At 53.5% G+C, this 8,702-nt stretch overlaps 1 non-coding gene across 1 annotated transcript; it reads right to left on the bottom strand.

The window, feature by feature from the left end:
* Positions 1-1,064: 1,064 nt before the first annotated feature.
* Positions 1,065-1,147, bottom strand: TRNAL-UAA (transfer RNA leucine (anticodon UAA)). Its single transcript has one exon. It is a non-coding gene; the product is annotated as a tRNA-Leu (tRNA).
* Between the last annotated feature and the right edge of the window lie 7,555 nt (positions 1,148-8,702).

Raw genomic sequence — 8,702 nt, 5'->3', positions numbered from 1 at the left:
CCATACCCTGCACCCCTCCTGCACCCTGACCCCTGCCCTGAGCCCCCTGCCGTACCCTGCCCCCTGCCCCCTTGCTGTACCCCTCACCCCTCCTGCACCCCACACCCCAACTCCCTGCCCTGAGCCCCCACCACACCCCACACCCCTCCTGCACCCTCTGGGGGCAGGAAGAGGGCAGAGTTGGGGTGGGGATTTCGGGGAAGGGGTTGGAATGGGGGCAGGGAAGGGGTGGGAAGAGGCTGGGCAGGGGTGGGGCCTCATGGAAGGGGTGGAGTGGGGGTGGGGCCGAGGGCGGCAGGGGGTGCGGAGGTAGGTGTCAGTAATGCGGCCCTCGGGCCAATGTACTAGTCCTCATATGGCCCTCATGGTCATTTGAGTTTGAGACCCCTGATTTAGGGGATGTTCTTATTTAAGGGGGGAGGAATATGTTGTGTATTTGGTTATCATGGTTTTTGTTCCTATGGCAACTGAGTTAGATTATTAGGGGATAGCCAGCCAGTTGGCTGGCCAGGTCAGTGAGTGTCTGTAAATAAATGGTTGCTTTGTAAGCTTGCTGCTCTCTGGTCTCAAGTGATTTCTTCCTAAACCTGCTGCCCCCAAGTATATGACACTGGGTGTCAGCCTCTGCACGTCTCTCTGCCTGTCCATGTGTCTGTGTGTCAGTTTTTGCATGCGTCTCTGTGTGTGCATGTCTGTCAGTCTCTGCGTGTATGTGTGTGTTTCAGTCTCAGTGTCTGTGTACCTATCCCCATGTATCAGTCCCTGTATGTCTGCATCTGGCATATCTGCCCCTGTTTGTGTGCAGAGACCAGGTCTGAAGCCATGTTTACTCTGTGGTGACACTGGGGGTGCTGTGATCGCAGATTTTTCTTTAGACGGTTCTGCACAGTCCCTGTCCCAGTGTGCAAGCACTAGCCACAGCTCAGTTACATGCCACTCCTCCTGGTGTTAGTTGGGTGACAGGCAGAGGCTGGGAGTCTCCCTTGGGCATGACTGGGGTTTCGGCGTCTGTTACGTTCCCTCCTTGTTAATTTAACGGACCGGGGGAAAAAAAAAAAAGCAGCTACCAGGAGTGGGGTTCGAACCCACGCGGACATGCGTCCATTGGATCTTAAGTCCAACGCCTTAACCACTCGGCCATCCTGGTGCAGGTGCAAGAACTGCACGCAGACACTAGTACATAGCTCATGCCGCCGCCAAGCCTGCCTGCCCCATCTATGGGAGGAGAACTGGGCCATGACCCCCCAGCGGGGCCCCCGCATCTTGTCATCGTCAGCGCGGGAGGGCGCAGAACCCGGAGCAGCGGGCGGGACCCGCCGGGAGGCGGGCGGGCCGCGGCCGCGCGGGGAGAAGTGGGCGGGGGATTTAGTGTGAGCACAGCGGGGCTCGCTCCCTCCGCCTGGCAGCGCCAGGTCACGTCCTCACCCCCCGCGCGAGAGGGGAGCGCCTGGACCTGCCCCCCTCCCCCCGCAGCGCCCAGCTCCGCCCCGGGCCCCACATCCAGGCTGAGCCTCGGTGCCCCCGCAGCGCCCCCCCCCCCACACACCCCCTTGCATCCGCCCAATCCACACCCCACTGCGCACCCCACTCCACACTGTTCCCCCCCATACTGCACCCTCCAGCTACACCCCCCACACTGTACCCTCTGCTCCACCCCTCCCCTGCACACCCCACACTCCATCTCCAATCCACTCCCCACTGCGCACTCCCACTCCACACTGTTTCCCCACATACTGCACCCTCCAGCTGCACACCCCACACTGTAACCTACCTCCTGCACTCCTTCACTAAATGAATCCATACCCATTGCACCCCTATATGCAGGCCCGCTTACACGCCACCCCCCACCCCCACATCACATCCCACATGCCTCAGTGCACCCACTACTGTACCCCTCACTGCCCCTCCCCGTACATCTGCACCCCATACACACCATTACATTCTCCATACACAAACACTTGCACTACTGTACCCTGCCTCCTCCAAATTCACAAACACACTCCCCTCCCTCACAAACAGCCAGACAGAGAACATGGAAACTTCTGCCTGGCTAAAGGGTAAATTTTTCTGAAAAGTTGCAACTTCTGGAGTTTAGAAGTGCTTCCACCCCCATCATTCCAGTGCCCTTGTTGGGTCATCAAATGAAATTAATAGCAGGTTTAAAACAAATAAAAGGAAGTATTTCTTCACACAACGCACAATCAACCTGTGGAACTCTTTGCCAGAGGATGTTGTGAAGGCCAAGACCATAACAGGGTTCAAAAAGGAACTAGATAAATTCATGGAGTATAGGTCCATCAATGGCTATTAGCCAGGATGGGCAAGGATGGTGTCCCTAGCCTCTGTTTGCCAGAAGCTGGGAATGAGCAATAGGGGATGGATCACTTGATGATCACCTGTTCTGTTCATTCCCTCTGGGGCACCTGGCACTGGCCACTGTCGGAAGACAGGATACTGAGTTAAATGGACCTTTGGTCTGACCCGTATGGCCATTCTTATGTTCTTGTGGTGCTGTGTCATGAAAGTGCCACTCTTAATAACCATAACAGGCTACTGACTTGCTCCATTTTGCCCAAAGCCAGCAAGAAGCAGGTATCATGGCTGAAATGCTGCCCCTCGTTTTCTGTTTAATTTATGTAATAAAAGCAGTTTTAGAGGTCTCCCCTTTCCCCACAGTCCTGCATGTGAAACTCGCCCTTGGGCCTACATGAAACTGAAAACAAATCCTTCCTTGCTCTATTTCACACTTATGGAACAAATGACATTTTGTTTGTTCTTTGGCCTTTAATTAATGCTCTGAAAACGAGATTAAGTTGGCAAAACAGTCACATTCTAAGGCAGTGAAACCCTATGGTGCAAAGCATTTCCTGGCAAAACTGTGGTTTCCTTAAGGAAATGAAGAACTGTTTAGAAAAAGTCCCAATCAATTGTGATAATGAAAAGAGCATCAGCCTACCAAAAAGGAAAGAAAGAATAGAAATCAGACACTAACTTTATTATTTACTGACATTTTACTTATTCCCATTTAATTGTATGCTGGAACATACCTGCCTTGGCTGATAGAGACAGGCTTCTCTAGTTAAACGGGTTTCTTTAGGGGGGGAAATGTTACTCCTGGAATTGTACAGTGTCGCCACACCTTTCCCTTCAAAGGCATGTTCAGTCCCACAGAAATCTCAGCACTATGTATGACACATGAAATCAGGCAAATAGTTACATATTTTCTGTATGTAATAACTAAAGGCAAAAGCAGGATTTGACCATTAAAAATGTTTCATGTCTTTCAGTTTCTCTTTTTCTGTAAATATATAGGTCACTTTATATTGAGGTTCCATTTATAAATAGCATTTATTAACTCTTTAACAAATCATTAATCAGTTGCTAGTATCGCACAGGTCAATACATTGCTTCTAACCATCTATAACTCCTTTAGCTGATGTTCTTAGAATTCTATAACATATGCTATTTATATTAATGGATCCTAAGGTCAGCAGTGCTGGATTTACAATGGCGCCTGTGGCACCATTGAGCCGGGCCCATGCTCAGAAGGGGCCCCGCCCTGCTCTGTTTACACTGTGCCCCGAGACCCCACCAGCCTGCTCCCCCACCCCACGCCCACCACTTGCTCCTCTCCACCCTCTGGCCCCACCTACCAGCTCCTCTCCGCCCCCTGGACGAACCCCAGTGCACCTCAGGCTCCAGGCAGTCTCTGCTTCCCACCACCTGTGGGGCCCTACCTGTCTCCCCGGAGCTGAGCCACCTGGGACTGGTGCAGAAGCCTGGCCAGTCTTGGCCAGTTGGGGGGGTGAGGGGATAGTGTGGGGGGCTTGGCTGGGCCCCTCCAGGCATGTGGGTCCTGAGGGAGCCTGGCTGATTGCGCCACTCCCAAGAGATGGAGCGATTACCCACCCCAGAACCAGCCCTGGCTGCACTGGTGGCTCAGCCCGGCCAGGCTGAGCCAGTGAATGCGGCCAGGCAGCAGGGAGTGGGGGAGTTGATCTCTGGGGGGTGTTCTGGGCTGTGAGGGGGCAGAGAAGATCTGTGTGTGTTGGGGCACTAGGGAGTGGGGGTTCTGTGTGGGGTGCTGGGCAGTTGTGGTGGGGCTGTGGGCTGGGGGGCCCTGTGCAGGGGTGGTGTGCAGGGTGCTGTGCATTTGTGTGAGGGGGGGGGATGCTGGGCATAGTGGGTCCAGGGGGCTCTGGCCATAGGGAGTCAGGAGGGTGTTGCAGAGGTGTCGACTTTCTGATTTCCCTGGGGGTGCTTGACCCCTGCTCTTCCCCCTGGCCCTGCCCCCACTGTACCCTTTCCCCCAAGGCCCCACCCTGCCTCTTCCTGCCCCATTCCGCACCCTCCCCTGAGCGCCCCCCATGCTCGCTTCACCTCTTCCTGCCCTGCCCCCCCCTTAGAAACAAACAAAAACACACACCCCCGTTTATATTATACATAAGAGAGAGAGAGAGAGAGAGAGAGACTCACTCAGGTCTGGTCTACACTACAAAGTTAGGTTGACGTAACACCTTGCGTTAACCTAGTTGTGCATATGGCTATACTTAAATTTTTCTCCCACCAATGTATGTGCCCCATTATGCTGTCATAGTAACATCAGCTCCCTGAGCAGCACTGAGCCATGGTCAATGTACGGAGATCGACACAACACAAGTGTAGACCCTATGTTACCTATGTCAACCCTAACAGCCCTCCAGCTGCTGTTCCACAATGCCCAGCTGACCACTCTGTTCACAATTGTGAATTCCACTGCCCAGGTGTCTCACATACTTGGAGCGCCTCCCTCCATCCTTAAAACCCCCACAAATGTTTGAAATATCTTTTTCTGGTTGTCGAGCATGGTGAGCACACCTCTATCTGCTCTCTGTTGTTCTGAGCAACTGCCCAGCTGACCGTACCAGCTACACTCTCCAGACATGCTCTGGCTTGGAGTAGACAGGAGATTTTAGATCTCCTGGGCCTGTGGGGAGGAGAAGCTGTGCAAGCACAGTTTCAAACCAGCTGTAGAAATGTTGACATCTCTGAGCAGATTGCTTGGGGAGTGCAGCAGATGGGGTATGACGGGGACTAGCAGCAGTGTCACATGAAAGCCAAGAAACTGCAGCAGGTACAGCAGAAGGCCAAGGAGGCCAACAATTGATCCAGTGCCAAGCCACAGACCTGCCACTTTTACAAAGAGCTGTATGCCATACTTGGAGAAGACTACCACCACCTTGCAGACCACCGTGAATACCTCCAAGGAGCTTGAGTCACAGGCCCCCGCCATGGACCGCAAGGAGGAGGAGTAGGAGTTTGGGGGCTGGGTGACCAGGGAATCCAGCTGTGAGCCAGGACCTGTTTTTGACTGCACCAGATTCAGCCAGTCCCTGCAGTCGAGCATGGATGATCCTAATAGAGGGGAAGGAACTTTGGGTAAATGTGTAAATACATTTCTCATTATGGTGATGGTGCCCCCCTCCCGCCCCAACTTAGTTGTTATCTGCTTTTCATTCCCCTCTAGAGTTAGGCGGGAGGGGCATGCATAGCAGTTTGTTTCTGTAAATACGGATGTCGCTTGAATCCTCCTGAGAGATCTCAATGAAACTTCCCTGGAGGTACACTCTATAATCCTTTCCTGAAGGTTTCTGGGGATGGCAGCCTTATTTCTTCCTCCACAGTAGGACACTTTCCCATGCCAGTCAGTGATAACTCCAGCAGGCACCATTGCAGTAAACAAGCTAATGGCATACGGACCTCGTTGATTTTAGGATGCCAGCAGCAGCTGTGCTCTCTCTGCCATTGTTACACTCAGGAGTTAGATATCAGCTAGAACCACTGCCTGTGGAAAACGGTGCCAGTATTCATGGCCAGTGTCCTATACTAATAGTTTCATGGAACTAAGCAATTCCATCCTCAATTCCCTTACCCCTGGTGGGTCATACTCACCATGGCTTGAGATGAGAGTGGTACCAGCACAAGCACTCAAACTAGAAGTGTCAATAAGCACGTCTTGTTTAACACTTTAGGGGAGCAAGGGAAGGGGGAAGTTCTGAATGTTATGTTTTGCTTTCCATGGTTATACTAACAATGGGGCACCTGGCATTGGCCATTGTCGGAAGACAGGATACTGGGCTAGATGGATCTTTGGTTTGACCCAGTATGATGGCTGTTCTTATGTTCTAATATTTTTATGTTCTTAACAATAGTACTTCTGTGAGTTTTATCTGTAGCTGTGGCCTTGAGAGGGTCCCCTTTGTGGCAAACCCAGGACAAACAGCTACAAAGGGGGTAGTAATCAGTCCCAGGGGGTTAAAAAGGCCTCTCCCAAGCCACTGAAGAGAGAGAACCATGGGGAAATAAGGTTCAGCTGGGCAAGGGGTTACTAGGGAACTAATTAGGGTCAGCTGGCTCCAACTGCTTGGGACCTTTTTAAACCCTCCCCAGTGTGGAAGGAGGGGAGAGAGAGAATGAGAGAACCAGGGAAGCTGCCAGTAAGTTAGGAGCAGCAAGACTCTGAACCCTTCCTGCAAGGAAGGCTGCACTCTGTCCCCAGAAGGGAAGATAAACAAGCACAAAGGGCTGACTGAGAAAAGGAATAGCCAGACCCTGCGCTACCTGCAGGGATTTGCCTTGCCCAAGCCTGTGTCTCCAAGGCTAAAAAGGACTGAGCCTGCTGCGGAGGAGACGGTACTTTGCCACACTTGGTGTCAGAAGTGGGATGGAGTGAGGCGTTGTGGCAAGCCATCTCAGGGCAAGGTAAATCGCACACGCACACGCACGCACACGCACACGCACGCACACGCACACGCACGCACACGCACGCACAAAAATGGAGGACGTAGTGAAGGCCTTGATTCAGGCCACTGCGGCCCAACAAGAGGCTACCAGAGTACAGATGACAGCCCAGCAAGAGTCAGTACGTGTCCAACAGGAGACAAACCAATTGCTGATGAACCAGGCGGCCCAAGATCGAGCCACCCTGAATGATGTAGTGAACCAGTTGAAAGCCCTGACCGCGCTGACGCATGGGCCCCAGGGGACCCGGCCGCTACGCGCAAGCAACTATTTACAGAAGATGACAACGGATGACGATATAGAGGCGTATCTCCTTGCATTCGAGAGGACGGCACTGCGGGAGGCTTGGCCCCAAGATCAGTGGGCAGGCCTCCTGGCTCCATTTCTGTGTGGGGAGGCTCAGAAGGCCTATTTCGATATGACCATAGAAGCAGCTATGGATTACCCCCAGCTGAAGGCGGAAATCCTGGCGAGGTCAGGGGTGACGCCGGCCATAAGGGCCCAGCGCTTCCACGAGTGGAAGTACCGGGACGACAAAGCGCCGAGGTCCCAGCTATTTGACTTGATCCACCTCGCCCGGAAGTGGCTCCGCCCTGAGACCCATGGGCCGGAGAAGGTGGTGGAAATCCTGGTGTTGGACAGGTACATGAGGGGGTTGCCGCCGGGCGTACGAGGGTGGGTCCGCCAAAATGATCCCTCCTCGTATGATGAGCTAGTTGCCCTTGTAGAGAGACACTTAGCAGCCCAAGAACTTTCTCGGACCCCCGGGGAAGGAAGGCGCCAGAATCGGAGACCAGTCTCTGCACCGAGGCCCCGGTTTGCCCTAGCGCCAGGCCGGACAATGGAGGGGAGGAAGGAGGCAGAAGAGCAGCCCGTGGTCCCGGAGAGACTTGAGGACTGGGGGAGAAAGACTCGAGAGATAAAGCCCAGCAGCCCGAAAAATAGGGGGCTGCCCCGAGCGGGGTACCGATGTTATGCCTGTGGCGAAATGGGGCATATCGCTGCCCAATGCCCGAATCTAGGAGAGCCTATGCAATGCGAACTGGGAGATATAGGGGGACCATGTGATCTAATAAGTCTAGTCGGGGTTGCGATGGTCCCTCATAGATACACTAGGCCAGTTAAGATGAATGGTATAAAGACCACAGCCTTAGTAGACTCGGGAAGTGCAATCACGTTAGTCTCGGGGAAGCTGGTCGGACAAGACCAACTATCCCGGGCCAAACGCTCGGGAATAACCTGTGTGCATGGGGATGTCAACTATTATCCAACCATCCCCGTAAAAATAGAAGTTTTCGGAAGCCCCACGAGGTTGACGGTGGGAGTAGTTCCAAAACTCCCCTACCCTGTCCTTATCGGACGAGACTTCCCGGGGTTTGATAGCCTACTCCCTGGGGAGAAGGTAGAAGAAAATAATGACCCTGGGACCCAGGGCGTGGCCCAGATCGTTAACCCTCCCCCAACCTTCCATGAATTTAGCCAGGATTTGTTCTCCCCGCCGGGGAAGCCCAGGAAGACTAGGAGGGAACGGAGGGCGGATAAAAGGAGGGGGACAAGGGTCCTGACCCAGTGCCAGAAGTCTACGCTTGTAGGGGAAAGAAGGGGCTCGACTGACAGTGGGACTGGGTCGGCGATCAACAACCCTATCGCCGGACCTGGTTCCCCAGGGGCTTTCCCCGAGGGGGAGACGGAGGTAGACCCCCCCGAGTTTAGACAAATGGGGACCGCACGCGGGAATTTTGGTCAGGATCAGGCCAATGATCCCATATACCACAATATTCTCAAAGAAGTAGTCGAGGTAAATGGGGTACCCGTGGAGGGGAGAGTTAAGGGCGCGGGGCCATATTATATGATTAAGAATGACCTGCTATACAGAGTAGTCCGGGTCCAAGAGCAAGTCATACAACAACTCTTGGTCCCAC

The sequence above is a fragment of the Emys orbicularis genome, chromosome 3, assembly GCF_028017835.1.
Source record: "Emys orbicularis isolate rEmyOrb1 chromosome 3, rEmyOrb1.hap1, whole genome shotgun sequence".
NCBI lineage: Eukaryota > Metazoa > Chordata > Testudines > Emydidae > Emys > Emys orbicularis.
This window is presented reverse-complemented; position numbering and strand designations above follow the sequence as displayed.